The sequence below is a fragment of the Vulpes vulpes genome, chromosome 8 (genome assembly GCF_048418805.1).
Source record: "Vulpes vulpes isolate BD-2025 chromosome 8, VulVul3, whole genome shotgun sequence".
NCBI classification, from domain to species: domain Eukaryota; kingdom Metazoa; phylum Chordata; class Mammalia; order Carnivora; family Canidae; genus Vulpes; species Vulpes vulpes.
The window spans coordinates 21,456,623-21,481,534 of NC_132787.1; the positions used below are offsets into that span (position 1 = coordinate 21,456,623).

Below are 24,912 nucleotides of genomic sequence, written 5' to 3' on the forward strand. Positions count from 1 at the left end.
TACTATGTCACAGTTAGGTGGTAAGGGAAGAATTAAAATACCTGCAATCTAGACTCCCCACCATATGGGTCAGAGGTATTCTAGTGTTTAAAGAAAACTAGATGCCTGTGCAAATGTCTCCAGTTCCATTTCAATAAAGGAGGTATAGAACATAAACATCTCAGACTGTGAGGTCTCCTGCTAAGATCCCTGCAAAAGACTCAGGCAGTTGCACACACAGAGAAAAGAAACTTTCCCCTTCTTATTGCTTTTTCATGTGTATTACCTGGCATATTTTAAATCCAGGAAACATCTTAGACATTTAATGGAAAAGATAGTTAAGTACTATTCAAGTCCCATCAAGAAGGAAATGAAGGGCATGAACATTTTGAAATGAGTCATTAGACTGGTTGCCTCAGAACAATTTTGATCTTCCTATTTAAGACCAGAAGTAAACAATATCCATGACCAGCTAATGAAATAGCTATGTTGCTTAACAATCAAAGAGCTCTCTACATCATAAATCATCATTAAAACTGTAACCTAAACAAGGACACATGTTACAGAGTTGATTTGGAAAAGAGAAAAAAATGAATAATCCTTTCACCTTGGCAAAGGTTGAAGTATAATTTTCTCCCTCCTATTATTGTCCTTCGTCAATCAGTATGTTCAAGATCTATTTTTCTGCTATAATCTTAAGATTAAGGCAAAGGAAAGACTAAACATCTCCACTTTATATTCTATAACAATTTCAGCATATTTACAGTCTGTGCTATATTTCACCATCCATTGTCATTTTATTTTTTTGTTCAGGACAATATTATACAAATCTAGAGACCACAAGGATGCCCAGCATGTCACAGCCAGCCTTCCACAAAGGAGAAGCCAGCAGCAAGCAAGAAAATAGTTTCTTCTCAAAAAAGATAATTCCTCAGGACTTTACAGTAACCATTCCTTAAAGAAGGAAATAGATTTTTGTGGTCAAGTTAAACCATTTGTTTCCTATGCTGTTAAGAAGAGAAACATTGATCAAAAGTAAAACCATCCCAGTCTTCACTTTCTGCACATGATGTTTCCCCATTGCTCATTTCAGTCTTTTATAACCTGCTCAGCTGTTAGGCCTACTATTCTCCTGCTTCTGCGGGTGCATTTTCCAAAAGCAATATTTCAGGAATTCTGAAACTATGGTCTGTCTGATTCTTTACACTTAGAATCTGGTCTGTGTGTTAAAGCATGGGTTAATTTAGCTTCCTAATGCTTGGAAGTAGTAGATGAAGTTTCCATGGAGTAACTAGTTGGGAGTTTTTAAACCTGCCTGCATACACTTACCTCAAATCCATCCAAAATAGTATCTTCTAGCTGTGGTACTAAGTACAAAATCCCATGGATGGGAAATGCCAAGAATGTTTCAATTAAATAATATGATGGAGCTACTTTTTTTTCAAGTATTCTTATTCCTTATTCTTTAACAATCTTATTCTAAAAGAATTTGAAAAGTAATGAAGTTTGCTCATGTGTAATGTTGACCCTCTGTGTAGTCAGAAGGTATGATTACTTCAGTTTCTGGGAACACATCTACTCTGTACGATGTAAAACTGCTTAGCTTAATTTAACTTACACTGATTTATGGTATTTATATAGCATATGAAGAAAGATATGGCATACACAGTCCTGGAATGTGAGGAGAAGTGAGAAAAGCAAGGATTTCCCCCAATATCTGTTTAAAAAAATAAAGAAAAGCAAAATAACCAAAAAAATTCATCCGATGGTGACATTAAATTTTGTTTTATTACATTCAAACACCAAAACTTTATTTTTAAAAAGTCATATACCAAGGGACTCAAACATGTTAATAGCATTATTCACAATAGTCGAAATATAGAAACAATGCAAGTATCCATCAACAGATGAATGTTTTTTTTAAATGTGGTACATACATATAATTATTCATTCATTAAAATATGAAATTGCAATATATGCTACAGCATGGGTAAACCTTAAAAATGTTAATGCTAAGTGAAATAAGCTGAACATAAAAGGACAAATATTCTATGATTCCATTTATTTAAGGTAACTAGTATAGGCAAATTTATAGAAGTGGAAGAAGATACAATACAGTTTACAAGGGACCAGAGGAAGGAGGGAATGGGGAGTTATTATCCAATGGGTATAGAATCTATGTTTTTAGATTATGATAAACTTCTGGAAATAGTGATGATGGTTGCACAATATTGTTAGTGTACTCAATGCCACTGAATCGTACACTTAAAAATTGATGATTTTTTTAAAAAATTCTTAGAATTATTTTTTAAATACCTTTAATAAAATCTGATTGGTATTTCCAAGGTGAAAAGTAAAAGTCATATGCCAGTCTAAAGCATCTGAGAAGACATCCATTGCTTGACAGAAACATTTGTCATATGCTTTTTGGTTTAACATAGAAATGATTCACATTAACCCCTGCATAGTGATGCAACATAAATATTTTCTAGTCACCAGGACACACTATCACATTATTTCCTCATTTTTTAGGCATTTAGGAATAGATTTGTACATTTTTTGAAAACTGTCAATAATACCTTATACCACTATGAATCATTAAGTATGATCTTTGAATCAATCCTATGTTGGCTAACTGCGTAGGCTGTTCTGGCTTTTTTGTGGTTACCATAGAAACTGTGTAGTCATGGCATTATAAGGAGACTACAAGGGCATCGGACAGTATACAATAAAAGTTAACTTATTTCATGGTTTACAATTTCTTCCAGCTGTCTCCATTTGTGATTATCATATTCACATTGGGAGTATAAACATACAACCAAAAGGGCTCCGGTAACTATAGCCAAAGAACGATCTCACCCATAACAGACTTCCCTCTAAGATTTGGATAGAAACACATGAAAGAAGCAGCATGTAAGCTTCAGGTGTTTTCAATTATTTCCTTCATATGAACAAAGATTTCCTAATGCAAAACATGTTTCAGCTCAAATAGTTTTCCTTTAGAATTGTGTAGTTTCAGAAGAATTTCATCTACATACTCCTAATTCATTGACACTTCATCAATAACATAATATCTCCTCTGAGCTCTTCTACAAGATCATTTCCTCTCTGGGTGGTCAAAAACATGGTACATTTAAGTATTGCTTACTTTTGTGAAGTGCACTTTTACAAAGTGTATAATCTTTTGCCCCTGCAAGAAGGAAAAATAAATGTTCAGTTCTGGGATTTATAGTAGATTCCTTGTCAGTTAAGTCACCACGGAGTGTTGTAGCACAATGCCTCAACTGTCTTCCTACATTGTCTCTCTAGAATGGTATAGATGGGGGAAGACAGACCTACCTTTGCTGGTATAAATCATTAACTGTCTAAATGCTCAGGCAAGCCTATTCAGGGATTACAAAGAAAGAATGTGGGTTTGGAGCATTTTGTTTTCCTAAGTTTCTATGAGTGAAACATAGCATCAATCATTTAGGCTTCAGCAGCCTTACATAGCAGTGAGCTTTATCTTGTAGTTCAAGAAATTGGCCCCTTCATTATTACCTTCTGCAAGTTAGTAGCACCATTTGTTTATAATTTTATAGGAATTTGAGAATTACTTCATAAAGCATTTGAATAATGTACATTGCTGAATAATATTCACTGCTTAGGGAAACAATTTATCTATAGATGAATGAACTAGATGAATTACAACAACAAAAAATCCAAAACCCTATCTACTGCTGCATATCCTCCAAGAGGTGAACTTTTTAAACTCTACCCCAGCACATTCTCCCTACCCACTCCCCTTTCTCTCTCTCACTCTCACACACATACACACATTTTATGATTTTGATAGGAATTAATGAAAGAAATTGTGAAAAGATAAACACTGTTCTGATGACGAAGTGTTTTGGGTTAATTGCCAATGAGCTTTTCAGATCAGTATCAGGGCTAGAGTTCATTTGGGAGGTAAACTCCTGCTACTCTTGGCACTTTATCCCAAGTCCAAGTAGAGGAGGCATTAGAATCTAACCACCTGAACAAGTTTTAAATGTGTAGCAACAATACATCTTTGCACTTAAATAACAGAAATGGTTACCACCATTTATATTTGCAAAAATACGGTTTGAAATATATCTATATAGACATATTCATAACATATTCATATTCTTTGGAATATATTATAAGACAAACTAGATACAAGCAGAAATTTTGTTTTATTTTTCGAGTTTTACTTTCCTAATAGTTTACTTAAAGACCATTTCAGTAGATTGAATGCCATGAAACTACAGCTTGTTGTTTATATTTTACCACAGTATAAGAAAATGTAAAACTTCTGAAATATAGGAACTATTTTTCAAGGTCATTTCTCATATTTTCTGCTCTACTGAAAACAGGAGAACTGTAAGGAGCTTGGGATTGGGTGTAGGAAAATATTCACTCACAGGATGGCTCATTCAAAAGGCAGACAAATTAGTGCTGGCTGCATGTTCATGTCCACTTTGGCCTCTGTGTAAGGCAGCTTGGGCTTCCTCATGCAAGTGACCCAGGGTCCAAGAGTGAGTGTCCTAAGAAACAGGAAGTGGAAGCTACCAATTAAGATCTGAATGCAGAAAATAACATGGCATCATTCTGCTATATTCTATTAAGAAGTCATAGAGCCTATATTTCAGAGAAGGAGACATAGATATCACTTTTCTATAGGAGGCCTAAGAATTTTGTGGCCTTGTTTTAAAACCAGCACTATTTGTAAATAACCACGAAAATACATACTTCTTTTCAATGTGGTCTTGTCTTTATAATTTCAACTGGGAATGTCTTCCCTAGTCTTGGAAAATAAACTATATCCCTTGAACCAGTTGAATCCTGATACTTCAAAGAATCACAACAAAATAGGCAAGAAACTGTGACATCCTCACCTTTACTTAGGATTTATTTATCTTTTCTGAAAAAAGAGAAATCTGTCTGAAATATTGCCCTGAAACAATAATGGGCTGCAGAGATTGTAAATTACCTCTTAATTTCTTGCACCACCTTTCTAGGACCCCTCAACATTTTTCTCTCTGTAAATCACTAAAATCTATGTAGATTAGCTGGAGATATATCTTGAAGGGCTGGTAGTTGTCTGTTTAGTTTGCATCTTGCAAGCTTATTTTTCTCTGTCATGCATTCTTAATCACCAAGTATGTTTTGAGCATCTTTTATATGCTAAGCACTGGAATTTTTAAAATACATGATCCATGGTTTTATGGGGGTCATATACCAGTGGGTAACATACTTGTAACAAAAAAAAAAAAAATCAAAGAAATACCACAGTAAAGCTAAACACAACATCCTGTGGGTTCTTAGAGAATGAAGAATTCCAGATAGGTGCCATGGAGCTGATTTTAAGAGAAAAGTGAAGATGCTTCAGGCAAATGGGGAAACAGAAGGTTAATCAGCACATGCAGAAAGTAAATGAAAGACTGGATGGTTTTGAGAAATGACTATTTATATTGGTGTGCATAGAATATGGAATGAAAGGAAGAACAAGGAGATCAGGCTGGGAAGGTAGATTGAGCCAATCCTGAGCTCTATGTTCTGGGGCCAAGTGTTTGAATGTTATAGAAAGGAAATAGTAATTCCAGATTCACCTTTAGAATCTGTCAGTACATTGGAAAGTGAGAGATGGAGAGAGAATTTGTTCCACTATAATATGGTGGCTATTTTCTAAGAAACCCTAACTTTTCCAAACTCACTTTTTAAAAAAGTGAGTAAAACTCACTTTAAAACAAAATAAAAACTTGCTTTAAAACAAATAAAAACAAACAAAAAATCTTCAGTGAGGAAAAAAATATGGAGTAGAGCATTTCTAGCTATACATATGCAGTTACAAAACCTAAAAATCATTGACCAAATGCAATGTTTGATTACGTCTAGCTTTGACTTTGGAGTAAAGGTCTGTCTTTACTGTCAGGATAGACTTTTTAAAATTCTCCTCACCTCCATCGTCTACTGTTAGAACAAAGCATACAAATAAACACTCAAGGCAGCCATGATTTGTGTGATGGTTTCCCCATCCCCCAGAAATTTAATGTTAAGCCAATATGTCTTGGGGGTTTGAGTGTTGATTGTTTAGGGATTATGTTCTCACCCCACCCCCTGGTCACTAATTACTTCCTACTAAATTCTCCATTTGCTGTTCTTGTCTTACCTTACAATTAACTCATGTTACCAAGTTAATAATGGCATGTTGTCCAATCTCCTTTGTGAAAATATGCTACTGGGACATTGCCATATTCAAGGAGCTGTCTCGGGAATTGAGGAAGTTATTCTATTAAGGAGAAAGATTGGAGGTGTGAACCTAAATTGAAAAGTTGGCTTGAATTATTCTCACCCTATGTTATAGAATTTTCAGGTAAAAACATCATGGGGGATGGGGAGATAATTCTAATTTTAAAAAGACTTTTGAAAAAATGTACTAGTAACAAAAACAGGCACATAGATCAATGGAACAGAATAGAGAATCCAGAAATGGGCTTAATTCTATGGTCAACTAATCTTTAACAAAGCAGGAGAGAATATCCAATGGATAAAAGACAGTCTCTTCAACAAATGGTGTTGGGAAAACTGGACAGCCATATGCAGAAGATTGAAACTGGGCCATTTTCTTACACCAAACACAAAAATAGACTCAAAATGGGTGAAAGACCTAAATATGAGACAAGAATCCATCAAAATCCTAAAGAAGAACATAGGCAGCAACCTCTGTAACCTCAGCCGCAACAACTTCTTGCTAGACACATCTCGAAAGGCAAGGGAAACAAAGGCAAAAATGAACTATTGGGGCTTCATCAAAATAAAAATCTTTTGCACAGTGAAGGAAATAGTCGACAAAACCATAAGATAACAGAATGGGAGAAGATATTTGCAAATGTCTTATTAAAGGGCTAGTATCCAAAATCTATAAAGAACTTCTCAAACTCAATACCCAAAGAGAGGAGGGGCAAGACGGCGGAAGAGTAGGGTCCCCAAATCACCTGTCCCCAACAAATTACCTCGATAACCTTCAAATCATCCTGAAAACCTACGAATTCGGCCTGGGATTTAAAGAGAGACCTGCTGGAACGCTACAGTGAGAAGAGTTCGCGCTTCTATCAAGGCAGGAAGACGGGGGAAAAAGAAATAAAGAACCAAAGGCCTCCAAGGGGGAGGGGCCCCGCGAGGAGCCGGGCTGAGGCCGGAGCGAGTGTCCCCAGGACAGGAAAGCCCTGTCCCGGAGGAGCAGGAGCTGCACCAACCTTCCCCGGAAAGGCCTCCCGGGGAATTGGAGCAGGATCCCCAGAAAGGCGGGGATGCCCTCGGGCTCCCTGGGACAGTAACAGAGGAACTGCGCCCCGGGAGATGCGCCGAGCTCCCTAAGGGCTGCAGCGCTCGGCGGGACCCGGAGCAGCTCGGAGGGGCTCGGGCGGCGGCTCCGCGGAGGGGGCTGCGGGCGGGAGCGCGAATCCAACAGCGCAGGCCCGGGAGCACAGGGCGCCGGGACACAGCCCAGGATCCGGCCTCCCCCGGGACAGGCAGAAGCCGGGAGGGCCCAGGACAGCAAGGACGCTCCTGCCCCGAGCTGAGCAGATCAGCGGCCCGCCCCGGAGCCTCCAGGCCCTGCAGACGGAGAGCCCCGGAGTTACTGCGGGAGCTGACTCCAGGGCTGCAGAGCTGCCGCCACCGCTGCGGCTTCCTCCCGGGGCCTCACGGGGTAAACAGCCCCCACTAAGCCCTGCACCAGGCAGGAGCAGAGCAGCTCCCCCAAGTGCTAACACCTGAGAATCAGCACAGCAGGCCCCTCCCCCAGAAGACCAGCTGGACGGACCAGTTCCAGGGGAAGTCAAGGGACTCAAAGTATACAAAATCAGAAGATACTCCCCCGTGATTTTTTTGTTGTTTTTGTTTTGTTTTGTGTTTTTCTTTCTTTCTTCTTGATTTCTGATTGCTTCCCCCACCCCACCCCCCGTTTTTTTTCTCCTTTCTTTTTCTTTCTCTTTTTCTTCTCTCTTTTCCCTTTTTTTTTTTCTTCTTTCTCATTTTTCTTTTTCTCTTTTCTTTCCTTTTCTCTCTTTTTCTCCTTTTCCCAATACAACTTGTTTTTGGCCACTCTGCACTGAGCAAAATGACTAGAAGGAAAACCTCACCTCAAAAAAAAGAATCAGAAACAGCCCTCTCCCCCACAGAGTTACAAAATCTGGATTACAATTCAATGTCAGAAAGCCAATTCAGAAGCACTATTATACAGCTACTGGTGGCTCTAGAAAAAACCATAAAGGACTCAAGAGACTTCATGACTGCAGAATTTAGATCCAATCAGGCAGAAATTAAAAATCAATTAAATGAGATGCAATCCAAGCTAGAAGTCCTAACGACGAGGCTTAACGAGGTGGAAGAACGAGTGAGTGACATAGAAGACAAGTTGATGGCAAAGAGGGAAACTGAGGAAAAAAGAGACAAGCAATTAAAAGATCATGAGGATAGATTAAGGGAAATAAATGACATCCTGAGGAAGAAAAACCTACGTTTAATTGGGGTTCCCGAGGGCGCGGAAAGGGACAGAGGGCCAGAATATGTATTTGAACAAATCCTAGCTGAAAACTTTCCGACCCTGGGAAGGGAAACAGGCATTAAGATCCAGGAAATAGAGAGATCCCCCCCCTAAAATCAATAAAAACCGCTCAGCACCTGGACATTTAATAGTGAAGCTTGCAAATTCCAAAGATAAGGAGAAGATCCTTAAAGCAGCAAGAGAAAAAAAGTCCCTGACTTTTATGGGGAGGAATATTAGGGTAACAGCAGACCTCTCCACAGAGACCTGGCAGGCCAGAAAGGGCTGGCAGGATATATTCAGGGTCCTAAATGAGAAAAACATGCAACCAAGAATACTTTATCCAGCAAGGCTCTCATTCAAAATGGAAGGAGAGATAAAGAGCTTCCAAGACAGGCAGGAACTGAAAGAATATGCGACCTCCAAACCAGCTCTGCAAGAAATTTTAAGGGGGACTCTTAAAATTCCCCTTTAAGAAGAAGTTCAGTGGAACAATCCACAAAAACAAGGACTGAATAGATATCATGATGACACTAAACTCATATCTGTCAATAGTAACTCTGAACGTGAACGGGCTTAATGACCCCATCAAAAGGTGCAGGGTTTCAGGCTGGATAAAAAAGCAGGACCCCTCTATTTGCTGTCTACAAGAGACTCATTTTAGACAGAAGGACACCTACAACCTCAAACTCAATACCCGAAGAAAAATAATCCAATCAAAAAAATAAGCAGAAGACATGAACAGACATTTCTCTAAAGAAGACATACAAAACACCAACAGACACATGAAAAAATGCTCCAGCATCAGGGAAATGGAAATCAAAACTACAATGAGATACCACTTTAACACAAGTCACAATGGCTAAAGTTAACAAGACAGGAAACAGCAAATGTTGATGAGGATGTGGAGAAAGGGGAACCCTCTTACACTGTTGGTGGGAAAGCAAGCTGGTGCAGCCACTCTGAAAACAGTATGGAGGTTCCTCAAAAAGTTGAAAATAGAGCTACCCTATGACCCAGCAATTGCACTACCAGGTATTTACCCCAAAGATATAAATGTAGTGATCTGAAGGAGCACCTGCACCCCAATGTTTATAGCAACAAAGTCTTCAAAAGCCGAACTATGGAAAGAGCTTAGATGTCCATTGACAGATATGGGTAAAGAAGATGTAGTATATATCTACAATGGGATATTATTCAGCCATCAAAAAAATATGAAATCTTGTCACTTGCAATGACGTGGATGGAGATAGAGAGTATTATGCTAAGCGAAATAAGTCAATCAGAGAAAGAATTATATGATCTCACTCATATGTGGAATGCAGGAAACAAAATGGGATCACAGGGGAAGGGAGGGAAAAATAAAACAAGATGAAATCAGAGAGGGAAACAAACCATAAGAGACTCTTAACTAGGAAACAAACTGAGGGTTGCTGGAGAGAAGAGAGGTGAGGGAATGAGGCAACTGGATGATGGACATTAAGGAAGGACATGATATAATGAGCACTGGGTATTATATAGGACTGATGAATCACTGAACTCTACCTCTGAAACCAATAATACACTATATGTTAATTGAATTTTAAAAAATAGTTACTAACCTTTTATCAAAAAAAGAAAAATATGGTAGTAAGAAAGGACCTATTTTTTTAAACCTACACTAATAGTTTTGCCAAAGTGAAAATTAGCTCATATATTATGGCTCAAGATCCCACAACGGCCCTTACTCCTGTATAGTTTGAAATCTTAAGTGTGTTAAATCTTCTGGTTGATTTCTGGTCACATTATGTTTCTCCCTTCTGTATTTATTGACATATTACTGTCTCAATTAGCATTTTCTTTTTATGTAATTTGTCAACTCCCTAAATGTTCCCAAAGACTCCTCCCGCCCCCATCATGAGAAACCCCCCATCTCTTGGGAGGTTGATTGTTGATTGTTTAGGGGTTATGTTCTCCCCCACCCCCCAGTCACCGATAAACTCTCCATATGCTATTCTTCTCTTACCTTCTCCATATGCTTTCCTTTCCCTCAAGCTGAACATTACTGGATATAAACAGAATCAGACTGAATACTACCAGAATCCTCCACACCCCAAAGTACTTCCTATGTAAGGCTGTATGTATCCAGAACACATTGTATTGGGGCAACAGAGGGGATTTATGTCACTTAGTCTATAGCACAACAAATAACTTAGAATTGAATGTTTATCATGTTTGTTCTGAAGTTTTTTGGTCATTCCCATACAAAATTCTGCACCCAGGGGCACCTGGCTGGCTCAGTCGGTAGACCATCTGACTCTTGATCTTAGAGTCGTGAGTATAGAGATTACTTTTTTAAAAATATTCTGCACCCAATTATAATGTGTGGTTTTTTTCTCCTCACCAAGAGATTCTCCAACCCTATTGGGTGTCCTACAATTTAACTCAACTCTAACACTATCTACCTGGAGATAGCATCGGGTCCTACAGGTTAAGGCCTCAGTCCCACCTGACTTCCACCACCCCACCACCACTTCAGATGCCCCCTCAAAAGTTCACATTATCAACTGTGCTTCTGACCCACTCCTATAGATAAGAGATTCCAACGACCCCCTTCCTCGAGTTAGATTAATTCACTAAAGCAGCTCACAGAACTCAGAAAAGCATTTTACTTGCTAGATAAGCAGTTTATTATAAAAGGATATATAACTCAGGAACAGCCAGATGGAAGAGATACATAGGGCAAGGTATGATAAAGGGCACAGAGCTTCCATACCCTCTCCTAGAACATACCACTCTCCTCAAATCTCCACATGTTAACCAACCAGGAAGCTCTCCAAATCCCATCCTTCTGGGTCTTTATGGAGGCTTCATTACAGATAAGGATGATTGATTAAATCATTAACCAATGATAATTGATTCAGCATCCCACTCCTCCCCAGCATTAAGGGGGGTGGGGGGGTGGGCTGTGGAACTAAATCCTCTATTCACAAGGTTGGCTCCCCTGCAACCAGGGGATGTTTTCTAAAAGTCACTTATTAACATAACAAAAGCTCTCATCACAGGAAATTATAAGGGCTTGGGGAGCTCTGTGCCAGGTATGGAGATGAAGATCAAATATGTATTTCTTATTATAAATCACAATGTCACATGACCTCTGGGAGTTTCTCAAGGATACTGCTCCCATAAAAGCATGTTGCTTCATCAACCTTCCTTCCTAGCACCATTTCTTTAGCTTCCTAATCCAGTTCTAACTCTCCAACCACCCCACTACCTCTAGGATTGATTTTCCTATTACTTCTCTCATGGAAAATTACTCTTTCTAGCTTTTTTTTGTGGTTTCTAAATAAGTCAATCTTCTTTCAAAAGAAACCCTGTTTAAAAAAAAAAAAAAAAAAAAAAAGGAATCCCTGGGTGGCTCAGTGGTTTAACTCCTGCCTTTGGCCCAGGGGCATGATCCTGGAGTCCCAGGATTGAGTCCCACATCAGGCTCCCTGTATGGAACCTGCTTCTCCCTCTGCCTGTGTCTCTGCCTCTCTCTCTCCTCTGTGTCTTTCATGAATAAATAAATAAAATCTTTAAAAAGAAACCCTGATTTCAAATTTATTAAATAATGTCTTCTGCACTCTATATTATACCCATTGGCCCATTCTCTAATCGGCATTTGATTTTATCAGTATAAAATGCTGAAATATCATGTGGATGTGTTTGCTAGCAGTTTCATTTGGTAATAATTTTTGTAGAAAGAAGAGGAAAAACCAGTTATTGAACACCTACCTTGTGCCAGCCATTTAACTAGATAGCTCTCATTTTATCCTTAGACAACATTAGCCCCCAACACCAGCAGTCAATCAGGGCTCAGTTGCAGTTGCTTTATGTATATCTGGCCAAGTATTCTATGGCTCATTTCTGTCAACTGTCTATTTCCATTTCACTTTTTACAAAGTCATGGTATTCTGGAGTGCTGCTAGTCAAAGATTAGTCTGTAGAAGAGTTGCACTGAATCACCTGAAAACTTATTAGAAACTCATCACCTTTAAATCAACCCTAAACATACTTTCTATCCCTAGGTGGTTAGTATGCATATCAATTAGAGAAGCACTCATTAGAATACTAAGTTTGTTGCTAGGATCACGGAAGCTTTACAAATACTTCCGATTAAGTTTTGTCTTCAACTAGTACTGCTAGCTCAGCATAAGAAGATGTTGATGACCCTTTGTCTCCAGAAGAAAAAGCAAAATAGTTTAATAGTGAAAAAGTAAGAGAAAGGAGAAGCTTTAGTTCTGAACTCAAGCTATTCTCGAAAAATTTTTAAGTAATTTTCATCTTTCAAGTTCCCTTCCATACCCTCCATTAAATAAGGTTTCCTTTTATCCCCACCTTAACTGTAAATGCTTCATTTTTAACTTTTGTGAATTTATCCATTCTGTTTAGGTATTAGATTTGTTACTTGTGTTCATTGGCAACTAAGGAATATATATCTTATTAAAATTTGTAATCACCATGTGTTTCAGAAATGTTATCCTTTAAGAAAGTATTATGATTTAAATTTCACTTATGTTAGGAAAATTTTATGAATATAAGTAAATCCTATTTGAAAGTGCCAAATGGAGTTTTTGCTTAGTTCTTTTGTAGCTAGCAAAAACCCCACTATAGATGTCTGTCATTATATATAGTATATCTTTTTTAAGAGGGGAGTTTAGAGGCTAGACTATGAGATAGTGTTAGACAAGAATAAATTACACATTATAGCTCATTCAAAAGTTTTAGGGGCACCTAGGTGGTTCAGTGAGTTAAACATCCAACTCTTGATCTCAGCTCAGGTCTTTATCTCAGGGTTGTGAGTTCAAGGTTCACGTTGGGCTCCCCACTGGGCATGGAGCCTACTTTAAAAAAACACACACACAACTTTTAAATGTTCAACAAGTACGGGGAGTTGAGTTGGGTGGGGGAGCAGGAAGCTCAAAAGGATATTTGCTGAACTGTTTTTTTTATTATTATTTAAACTCAAATAGTTTCTAAAAAATTAAACTTCCTGGTTTACTTTAGATCTTATCAGCAACATTTTCACAAGCTCTCTTTGGTATAAAAATAGATCTAACACATTATTTCAAATTACACTAATAAATTTGTAGCCATGTCATAAAGATATTGAAAACTATAGAAATAAGTACATTCGTAATCAGTACATACAATCTTTATATCCTGTTTTCTTCTTCCTTTGTTTTTCAATAATATCATTGGATTATCTTATGTAATTTTAACTTATGATAAAATTGGTACATATTGTCTTATAACTGCTTAAAATGGCTAACGGGTCAAATCTCATAATTTATCTATTCACCTTGGACATTCAAACCATTTCCCAAATATTTCCTGTTGTAAACAATGCTTCAAGAAACATATTCCTGTGTATTATTATTTCTACATGTCAGCTTATTTACTTGGTGTCCAAAAGCACTAACGTATATATTTATTTTAAAAATAAAAATGTTTAGAGAGAATTTAACTTTAATTGAAAACTCTAATTGAATAAAGTATGAATATTTTCTAAATTTAACTCCCTAATTCTCAACTCCAGAAAATTCTGGAATCTCTTTCTGAAAGAGATTCCAGAAGAAAAACTCAAAGGTAACTATCCAGGTAACTTAAATACATTTGCTTTTTTTCTGTCAATTACCTGACAAATTTGAGTTTAATCCCTTTCTGACTGAACTTTGTTTTGCATGAATAGACGCAATCCTTAAGGTTAATGAGTACAGTTAAAGCTCTTGGTCTTCCAAGTCCTATTTAGTTCTCCAGATTATTTATTTCAGCAAAGAAATATTTTAATGAAGGAGTTAAAGAGCTAGAATTCTAATTCATAAATTTTGTGGGGTTACTACCCAAGAAACTTCAGCTTCAGCCATAAATTATGCATTTTTAAAGGACCACACTGGTATTTCTTATACACATTTTATTCTCTGCTACTTGTATTAGTTTTTTAAGTATGGTGTCAAAATTCAAGAAGAATAAAAAATTCTTAGATAAATGATGAGCAAATATTCTAAAGTTAAGAGAGAAATATTAGTGAATTATGTGGCAATAACTTTACAAAGATGTTGTCACTGCTTTGAAAACCTTAAATATACTTTACCAAATTAGATGGTTAATATAAATGAATACACATTCTGAAGTGTACTGTGGCCTGGCAACATTCTCTTCTGTGAACACAGAATTTCTGGGCCTCAGAGTGCCGTTGACAAATGATAATTAATTTAATTGTGAACAGCTGTTTCCTGGGCCTGTGCCTTTTCAAGTGACGGAGCTGAACATAATAAACACAATCACCCAGCTAGGCATGAGGATAGGAGTTCAGAGACATGAGAGGTGGTTCTTCTGAAAAAAAATTAAAAATGTGATAAATTGGGGCAGCCCAGGTGGCTCAGCAGTTTAGCGCTGCCTTCAGCCCAGGGTGTGATCCTGGAGACTCAGGGTCGAGTCCCATGTCGGGCTCCCTGCGTGGAGCCTGCTTCTCCCTCTGCCTGTGTCTCTGCCTCTCTCATTGTGTGTGTCTCTCTTATGAATAAATAAATAAAATCTTAAAAAAATAATAATAAACATTTTTAAAATTCGATAAATTTCACTTCCTGTTTCTTTTTTAGAAAGAACCACTAGTCTTTATCTCTTACATTTTATTACTGATTCTCACTGGGAACATCAGCAATGATCGATCCAGAATTTAACGGTTTTTTTTTTAATAAGGAAAAGAGAAATGATTCTCAAAAAGTATAATGAATTAACAGATAAATATTAATAGTGTCTTATTGTAGCAGTTAGATATGTGTGAAGTTGTGGGCTTTAATTTTATTTTCCTCATGAAAGTAGATTGCCTTAGAGCTTCAAAATTAGTGATCTCTGACAACTGTAAAAAAATATAATCACTGGGAAATGTAGAATTAAAGACAATGAAAGCTGTTAAGGCTAGTGTGGTTCTGGGATCAATATGAAGTGTTAAGTTATTAGGTCTCAACATATCTTCTGTTGATTCTAATCAAACTCTGCCAATTAATCACTTTACCTCGTAACTGTCAAACATGCTGCTGACAACAGCCTAAAGTTAGAGTACATACAATTCTTTTCTTATTGTTTTTTGCCTCCAATTTGTTTTCATATGTATTCTGAATGTTTTGCAAATTATTTCAGGATTATTTTATCTAATCATCCATAGTCAACTATTTTCCTACCACAAAGAAAAATACTGCTGAAGAGATTTAAGTTCAAGAAAAAAAAAAAAAAAAGCTTGACCTACAGCCTTTCAATGAAAACCCAGATGAATTTATTTTCAATCTTCTTTATATCTTTATATATATATATATGTATATATATATATATACATATATATATATACTGACCTTTGAACAACATAGATTTGAACTGCATGGATTCACTTACTGTGGATTTTTTTCAATAAATACAGACCCATACTGTAAATGTACTTTCTCTTCCTTATGATTTCTTTATAACATTTTCTTTTCTCTAGCTTACTTTATTGTAAGAATACACTATATAGGCGGCGCGGGTGGCTCAGCGGTTTGGCGCCTGCCTTTGGTCCAGGGCGCGATCCTGGAGACCCGGGATCGAGTCCCACGTCAGGCTCCGGGCATGGAGCCTGCTTCTCCCTCTGCCTGTGTCTCTGCCTCTCTCTCTGTGTCTTTCATGAATAAATAAAAAAAAAAATCTTAAAAAAAAAAGAATACACTATATAGCAACATGTAACATAAAATTGGTGTTAATCAACTGTTATCAATAAGGCTTTCAGTCAACAGTCCAGTATTAGTAGTTTTTGGGGAGTCAAAGTATATTTGGATTTTCAACTGCATGAGGAGTCAGCACCTCTAAACCTTGTATTGTTCAAAAGTCAATATGTGTGTGTATGCCTATCAGAAGAAGAGATAATGTCTCAATATATGTTGATGACTTAAGTACGTACCCGCTGACCTAACTTATTGAGTAAACTAAGTAGTTACTTAAGTTTTGATTTAAAAGAAGTCTTGAGAAACCTGTTCAAGAATTTCTTCCTCCTCTTCTCCTCCTTGTCCTCATCCTTGTTCCCCTCCTTCTTGCCTATAATGTGGACCAGCTTTCAACTAAATCACTAGCAACTCTGTTGAACCATGAGATGACCACTGGAATGGAAGTCATGTGCTTTGGATAACAGATAAGGAAAACAAAAGCTTGGATCACAAATACTATCTTAAAGATATCATAATATATCCACAGACTAAGAGAGAAATAAACTGTATCAAGCTTAAGTCTCATTTTGTCTTGTTTCACACTGTCTTATTTTGTTTTGTCTTGTTTTTAATGTAAAACTGAACGTGATTCTAACTGATACACAGGTACAACATGGACCTTCTAGAATATGCAGGAGAGCATCATTGATCTGGCACTCACCCACCACACCCTCGCCAAGACAAATTAGAACCATTCCTGGGAAAACGACAGTTTTAAATGAGCTTTTAACATAGTATTATAAGATATTATGAATCGGCTTATGGATTTCTGATCAGGAAAAGATCACCCAGATTATCATCTATATGAAAAGCAAAAAACTACATTATAAGTTTCCCTTCTTGGGGCTCCTAGGGAGCTCAGTTAGTTAAGTGTCTGCCTCTTGATTTCAGCTCAGGTCATGATCTCAGGCTCTATGCTCAGTGCAGTCTGCTTGTGATTCTCTCTCCTTCTCCCTCTGCCCCTCCTCCCTGCTCATGCTCGCTTGTTCTCTCCTCCCACCAAAACAAATAACATTTTTTAAAATTAAATAAACTTCTCTCCTCAACCAAAGGAACCCTACCTATAAATGTAATTGTCTTGATACTTAATATTTCTCAATACTCCAATCATGTGTTTGCAGTTTTCTCCCACTATTCAAAAAGCAGAAAAGGAGGTTGTGGTGTATATCATCAATAATTACACTCATTATATTTTTTTTTATGTAAAAAGAAAATGGTAGTGAAATGTGACTTTTAGTTCCCAAGAAAACATTTTGCCATATGTTCAATATGTTCTTTTTAATAAAAATAGTTGAATTCCTTTCATAACTATGTCAAAGATAAAGATTATTTTAAAAGCACACAAACAAGTTCATTGCAGCATTGTTTATAATAGCCAAGATTTGTAAAGAACCTCAAATAATCTGGCGGGAGAATAGAAAATCTGTGGTATGTCCAGGGGATGGGACATTATAGTAATGAAAATTAACAGCTATGCACAAATAAGTAGATGAGTTCTTTAACACAGTAAAAGAAGCCAGATACAAAAAAGTACATATTGTATGAGTCCATTTACGTAAAGTTAAAAAATATACAAAACTAATCCCCCATGTTACTATTAGGATAGCAATTTTCTTCATGGGAACCAGTGATAGGAGGAGGCAAGATGGGGCTTCCAGGGAACTGAAAATTCTTCATTCTATAGACACATTCAAAAGTGGAAAGTTCGCTTGGTAAAAATTCACCTAATTATTAATCTATGATTTGTACCTTCTCATATATAAAATAAATAAGAAATATACTTGGATAAAAACAAATTGAAATAAACACCATCTGATTCTGGTTTTACCCATACTTACTTCTTGAATCCAAATCCAGTCCTCCAGTGGAGGCCAGACTTGTTGCATAATAATCACTTGTGGAGTTGGTCAACATTCAGATGGCCAGGCCTGATTAAATTTAGAGGTGGGTCTTAAATATACAATAAATCTGTGTATTTGACAAGGTTCCCAGGTAATTCTGATGTACAGATGTTTGGGAACCATGGCACGGTCCAGAAAGTAAGGACCAAGGACAACCTGCATAAGTCCCCTCCCTGCATGACAGGGATGTGCATATTAGGACGTGGAAGATTACACTGAGAAATGGCACGTGGATGCTATTTTAGTTGAATTGAACAAGGGTTCAAGACTTCACTGTATTGAAAGCTGGATGCTATCAGATCTGGAAACACTTCCATATGCATCAAAGTTCCTATCCACAGTTTCTCTGATAGAGTTTCTGAACTCCCAATTTCCCTTCTGGGAGACCCATGAATGTCTGCTTTATTTTGGTTCCTTCATTTCTTCTCTCCTCTTCCCCTGTCCAAGAATCCTTTATTGAGGCTTATGGTTAGAAAAATCGGCTAGGATTGATTCATGTTCTTCCAAATCTCTCATCTTGGCTCTCTGTCAAAAAGTAAGGTTCTTTTTTTTTTCTTTTTCTTTTTCTTTTTTATTTCTGTGATCTGCTGAGACCTCTCTTCCCCAAGATACAAAGTTGGAAAACTCTAACTTAAGGTAGAGAAAGGGCCTCAGGATACAAGTAAAGGCAGAGGGATTAAACACCAATTACATCATGTGTTTCTTGAGCTAGTGTTAAGCACACAAGTGTGTTCAGTTTAAAAAGACACATTGATTTGTGCGTACACTTAAGATTTGTGTACTTTTCTATATGTTTTTCATAATTAAATATAATTTACAATAAAAATTGGCTGATATCTCAAAATATTATTATGGCCATAGGCAGATTGGTTGATTAATCAGTAGAGGCAGAGATAGAGATAACAGGTATATTGTGAATAAAAATTGTTAATGGAAACTTTCAGTTAAAATTTTAAGTAAAAGTTACTTTTAATTTCTTCGATTTAAATTCTTCAATTTACCCATATCATTAAAATTGTCGAACACTTAAAATTTAAAAAGAAATTCTTAAAGTCTCTGTTCTAAATGAGGACAATAATTAACAGCAAAAGTAATTTCCCAATCATGCTACCTGAGGATGACCTTTTGAGGTGGCTGCTCCGGCAGTGAATCTTGAACATATTATCTTTCACATAACTTTATTGTTGTGGAATCTTTCCATCTGTGGATATATCTGCACACACTTGCTGAAGCCAATAGAAAACTTCAAAGAACTTATAAGAAACAGAATGCTTTTCAGAGAGCCTTGCAAAGTCAGAACTCTGTAAGTATTTATATAAGAAGCCACTTAATGTCTGCATGACTGATGGGAACTTAAATTGCAATAGGGCAGCTGCTGAATAGAAGTAAAGTGTTTTTAAAGATGAAAGAGACAATACTCCCGGATGCCCTCTCCCAAGGGTCAGTGTTATACAACATCCATGCCAAAGAATCACATAAGGTCCGCCTGAATGGCATTTCCAAAGCTGGCTTAAGAGAAATTGGAAACAAGCAGAATTGTCTCTGGTGCCCAGATTATTCCTCCTTGGATCCCTTACGCTCCCCACTCCCATCCTTACTCTCACCCCACTTCACCCCCAAACACAAACCATTTAGCTTCTTATTCTTTTTTCCTCTCTTGCTCTCAGCTGGATGACATTAAATTCAATCTTTTCGTCAAATACACATAAAACAGTGACTCTGAGAGATTAGCTGGTAATTAATGTTACCTGAAGACAGTTTAACATGTTCCCTGTGTCCTTCCCTTTGTAAACAGGCACTTCTGGAAAGAGAGTTTTCAGACAGGTGGTAGAAAGGATATTTCTGGCCAGAAGGCATCTCTGCCTCACCTCAGTGTTGTACTAAAGTCATGTTACCCCACAAAGCCATTCCCTCCCTCCCTTTTTTTTTTTTCAGTTTGCACAAATGCCAGGTACCCAAGTTTTGGGAAATCATTCCTCTGCCGTGTCCTCTGCTAATAGGTGCAGTGAAGTGGCGGGGCAGTGGCTTCCAGGTAAGAAGGTAAGAAATGTGCCCCGTGGGCTCTCACCACCCCCTCTGCTAACAAGGGAATTTGCAAAGGTTTAGCATATCCCTTCTCTCCTCCCAGACCAGGCTGCTGTCTCCTGCTCTCAGCCCAGTGTCTAGCCTGTGAACACTATGGTTGAGTGAGCTCCGTGCCCCAAACCACATCCATATGGCACTTCAACACAGTCCTGCCTACTGCTTAAAGCAGTGGGTGCTTGGCTTCTATGTACCTCCATTTCCTCATCTGTAAAATGGGAAGAGCAATGGTGCATATCTTATAGCATTATTATGAAGATCAAATAAGTTAAAGCAGGAAACATGCTTAAGCACAGTGCCTGGTAAATAATACTCAATAGGTGTTAGCTGTTGAAGCACCCAAAACCATTCTTTTCAGAGGGTTCTCCACATGATAGAGGTGAGAACCCCTAGCTAATACCTTATTTGTATTTTGTATTAGGTACTTCAAATAGTCCTCCCCTTGAATGCTATTCATCAAGAGGTCCTAGCTACCGATCATTAGTGCTCACAGCGTGCCAGGCACATCCACATCCCTGGCTCCTTTAATCCCCATGACCATCCTCTGAGCTGGGTGCTACTGTTCTTCTCAGCTTACAGATGATACACTGGGGTACAAGGAGGTTTACCAAATGTCCAAGGTTATGCAGCTACTAAATGGCAGGACTGGGATTAGAATACAAGCAATCTAGCCCTGCAGTCTACGTGAGCCATTGTGCTGTACCATATACTGCACTGCCTATGGTGTGCCTTGGGCCAGAAGATGCAAACCTGCCTAGTGGTCAGAGACCTAGGCTAGCTGTAACAGGCCCGCTTCCAGCACTAATCCGAGCCTGCACCCAAATGATGGCCTGGGGATAGAATGTTTGATGTTCTGAGGGCTTTTAAAATTTCAAGTATTTTTAACAGCCATAGTCTGTAAACACTTTCCTTGAATGGTCAGGAATAAAAATAGCATAGCTTTTTACCAGCCAATACTTTTAGCAATTGTAGGGGAGGAAAATAATTTTGCCCCTACCCTTTTACATTCTGTGACTAAGACAACCCCCCTGTAATAAAAGATTAATAGGAGGGGGAAAAACCATTTTAGGTTCATATGTGCAGGAGCCCCATAAAGATGAGATTTAAAAGGTGGCCAGACAATTGAAGCTTATATAGCATCTTGAGCTAAGGAAAGGCACAGCGGGCTAGGGCTTCAAAGAGAAGAAGAGGAAATGTTTGGTAAACAAAGTTTGCCCTGCCGTGTAGATAAATCTCTCAAGTGAAAAAGTTATGCCTGGTAGTAGCTCTCTTCCTGGTACAGGCTCCTTTCTAATGTAAATTTCCCCTTCTATGCTGTTTTCAGTTTCCCCTGTGTCTGCAGTTTCTCAAAATAATCTTATGCCAGAGAGGCATATTTTGGGGCAGCATATTCTGCTACTCTTCACACTTAACATATACTAGGAATTGAGCTAAGTGCTTTACATTGATTCTATCACTTAAAATTTTCACAAAAACTCCATGAGACAGGTATTGTGACTCCTCCCATTTTATAGACGGGGCTCAGAGAGGTGAAGTAACTTGCCAGAAGTCACACAGCCAGCACTTGGAGGGCTGTTATGGGGATTAAATGAGATAATGAATGTAAGCAAGTTCTTAGAATAGAGCCTTGTGTACTATTTGTGCTGTTCCCAGACTGTTGGGTGAATATAAGAATGTAGGATTCTTTATCTCACTCTCTTAGGAAAGACCATTCTGATTCAGTCAACGTGGAAAGAGTTCTTCATCAGCTAAAACAACCATACTAATTACCAGCTAGCAGGAAGGTTTTTAAATCAGCGGCCTATGGGAAATGTTCAGACTCATCAAATTCTCCTTTTATCTGAAATTGACTTCTGGCTCCTTAACTTATTTAACTTAATGGGTTTAACACTAGGCATTTTGTGCAGGAGAGCTGGCACTCAGAGCCAGAGCAGGGGAAGTGGGGTTTGGCTCCTTATTTCCCCTCCCCCAACCTTTAATGTAAACAAGTGTCTGTAAGTTCCAGAGCTTTCAAAGGGTTAGCAAGCATACCTGTAAATGCTTTCTTTCTCCCTGACCTTTCCTTCTCCTCTCAGACCCTGATCTCTTTGCTTAATAGAGTGAATCTGGGGGCACTGCCTCCACACATCCCCACTAGCACAGAAAGGTGAGCAGAGGAGGGGCAGGTGGATGACAAGGATGGTGTTTTAGTTACTTCCTATTCAGCCCACTGTCAAAGGAGAGATTCCCATCTTAAGCTTCTGAGGATGACCAAACACCAGACACCTAACATTGGACAAGTGAGATCAAAAGCAATTTCTTAATCACATACACTCACAGCCAGGGAAGGAGGACACAGCGCCCCATGCAGGGCCACGTGGAGGTTGCACTCAGCTGTAGTGTGAACAACCAGGGGCTGTGCAAGGCAAGTTTTATAGTGTCAGGAGGGTGGGGTGCCCTCTGGTTCCTTCTATTGGATATGACTGGCTTGTTTGAATAATTCTACTGGCTGGCAAGAAACTAAAACCCATTAGTGAGGGATAAGCAGAAACTGTGCCTGGTCCTCTTGATAAGGACCGTTGTTTGGCTAGGGGGCCTTATCCGTGAGAGCAGAGTGGGGAGGGGAACTAGCAGGTCAGCCATTCAAGACCTTCTCAATTTTACCAGCTGTCAGGGCAGCACATAATATTAATTTTAGGCTTTATATCACAGAAGGTGAGTACAAAGGGGTCTGTGAAAAACAGCTTTCAGCATACACAGGTAGATGAAGAGCAAGTTAAAAACTTGAGAGACAAAGTCTATCATGTAAGCCCGATGTTGTTCTTCAAAGCCAGAAATAGAGTGTGATGTTCAGGAGCCCTCCATAAAGCAAAGCTCTCCTCTGAAGTCTCCAGATACTCAAATATTAGCTTGTTTTATTTTTTTTCCTAGTTTCATAAGAACCTTGTTTGCTTTATATTAAACCTAGGTAACTACTTGGGAGGAAATATATTGTTAGGATTATGTAAGATTCATATATGGAAAGTACATGAATTACAAAGTTTTATATCAACGCAAGGTCACCCTTGCAATATGCTAAGAATAATACAGGCTCCCACTTTCACTTAGAACTTACCGTGCACTTTACACACACACTGTCTCTTGGTTAATTCTCCTGCCTGCCCAGTAAGCCACTTGTTATCCTCAGAAGGGAAAAAGTCATAAAGTCAGAGAGCTGCTAAATGCCAGAGCAGGGATTTTATCTCAAGCCGGCATAGATCTAAATACAATTGTTTGAAGTTTTACTTTAATATGTGCCTAGTCTGGGGAATGAAAAATAATACTGTCTTTAACTTTATAGTAAAGTTGGGGAGAGCAGTTATTCGCTCATTTAGTCATTCGGCAGCTGATGGTTGACTGTCTACTGTGTGCCAGCCATTGTCCCCAGAGAAGGTAAGGCCCTCTCCTCCATAATTCAAAGAATCATGTGGAAGTATAGAAATCCACTTCTGACCATGAAGGAGTAACAGGCTACATCTACCAACTCCATACACACACACCTTAAATGCTAAAAAATAATGAACTAAATATACAAAAGAATGTCTTTTTAGGCACTAGACCACTAGACCTGCCTAATGTCTTTTAAGCAGTAGAGACAAATGATCCTGCAGGAAAGGAAACCAAAAAAGGGAGCCCAAGATAGCCCTCACTTCCTAGTTTCCAGGCCTCAGCACCCAAGCAAAGCCCAGCACCTCCCTGAGTTGAGTTGAGAGTCAAGAATTTGGGGAGGCCAGGCAGCTTCAAGAGAGGAGAGAGCCAAATGGAGAGGAGGGAGCAGCACAAAGAGAAATTTCTAGAGAGTTCCTCTTACATCTTAAACTAAATACTGATCAGTGCATACCTGTGAAGAAACTACCAAAACCAAGAAAGGACCACCTCAAGAAACAGGACAAGTCCTGGGGCTTACACAACACCTGGGAGTACTTTATGTTCCCCCAGTCAGAGCCGAAAAGCCCTGTAATATGCTGGGCATCAGAGAGGGAACACAGAAGAGTACTTACTGCCTTGGTTGTGGGGCTACAGGCTGCTCTGGTCCCGCCTAACAAGGCTCAAAAGACAGCCTCCAAAGGCTTAACCTATGTTCAAGTATTTTAACTGCAGAAAATGGCTCAAGAATATTTAAAGGAATATCATAATATCCAATAAGCAACCAGATAAAATTCATATCTGGTATCCAATAAAAAAATTACTAAGTATGCCAAAAGGCAGGTAAATACAACCTCTCATGAGAAGAACAAAATTAAAAAAAAATTTTTTTAAAGAAGAACGAAATAATCATTCAAGGGAAACAGTCCCAGAAATGACACAGATGATTGAATTAATAGACATGGACATTAAAGCAATTATAATAAATATATTCCATATGTTCAAGAAGGCAGAGAAAAGATTGAGCCTGTTGAGAGGAGACATGGCTGATATGAAAAAGATTCAAATTAAACTTTAAGGCAAAGGGGATCCCTGGGTGGCTCAGCGGTTTAGCGCCACCTTGGGCCCAGGGCCTGATCCTGGAGACTCGGGATTGAGTCCCACATCAGGCTTCCTGCATGGAGCCTGTTTCTCCCTCTGCCTGTGTCTCTGCCTCTCTCTCTCTCTATTTCTCTCTCTGTGTGTCTCTCATGAATAAATA

At 38.4% G+C, this 24,912-nt stretch overlaps 1 protein-coding gene and 1 long non-coding RNA gene across 2 annotated transcripts in view; one reads left to right on the forward strand and one right to left on the reverse strand.

Annotated features, from left to right (window-relative positions):
- The window catches only part of LMNTD1 (lamin tail domain containing 1), a 449,003-nt gene extending 446,266 nt beyond the window's left edge, over positions 1 to 2,737 (forward strand). The window contains exon 11 of the mRNA XM_072765724.1: positions 793 to 2,737. The gene's annotated coding sequence lies outside the window, so the exon portion shown is untranslated. The remainder of the gene's footprint in view (positions 1 to 792) is intronic.
- On the reverse strand, positions 1,749 to 20,059 carry LOC140599898 (uncharacterized). The gene is made up of 3 exons (XR_012002922.1): positions 19,934 to 20,059; positions 4,404 to 4,526; positions 1,749 to 3,169 (listed from the first exon to the last, which is right to left on the reverse strand). It is a non-coding gene; the product is annotated as an uncharacterized lncRNA (long non-coding RNA).
- Positions 20,060 to 24,912: the final 4,853 nt, after the last annotated feature.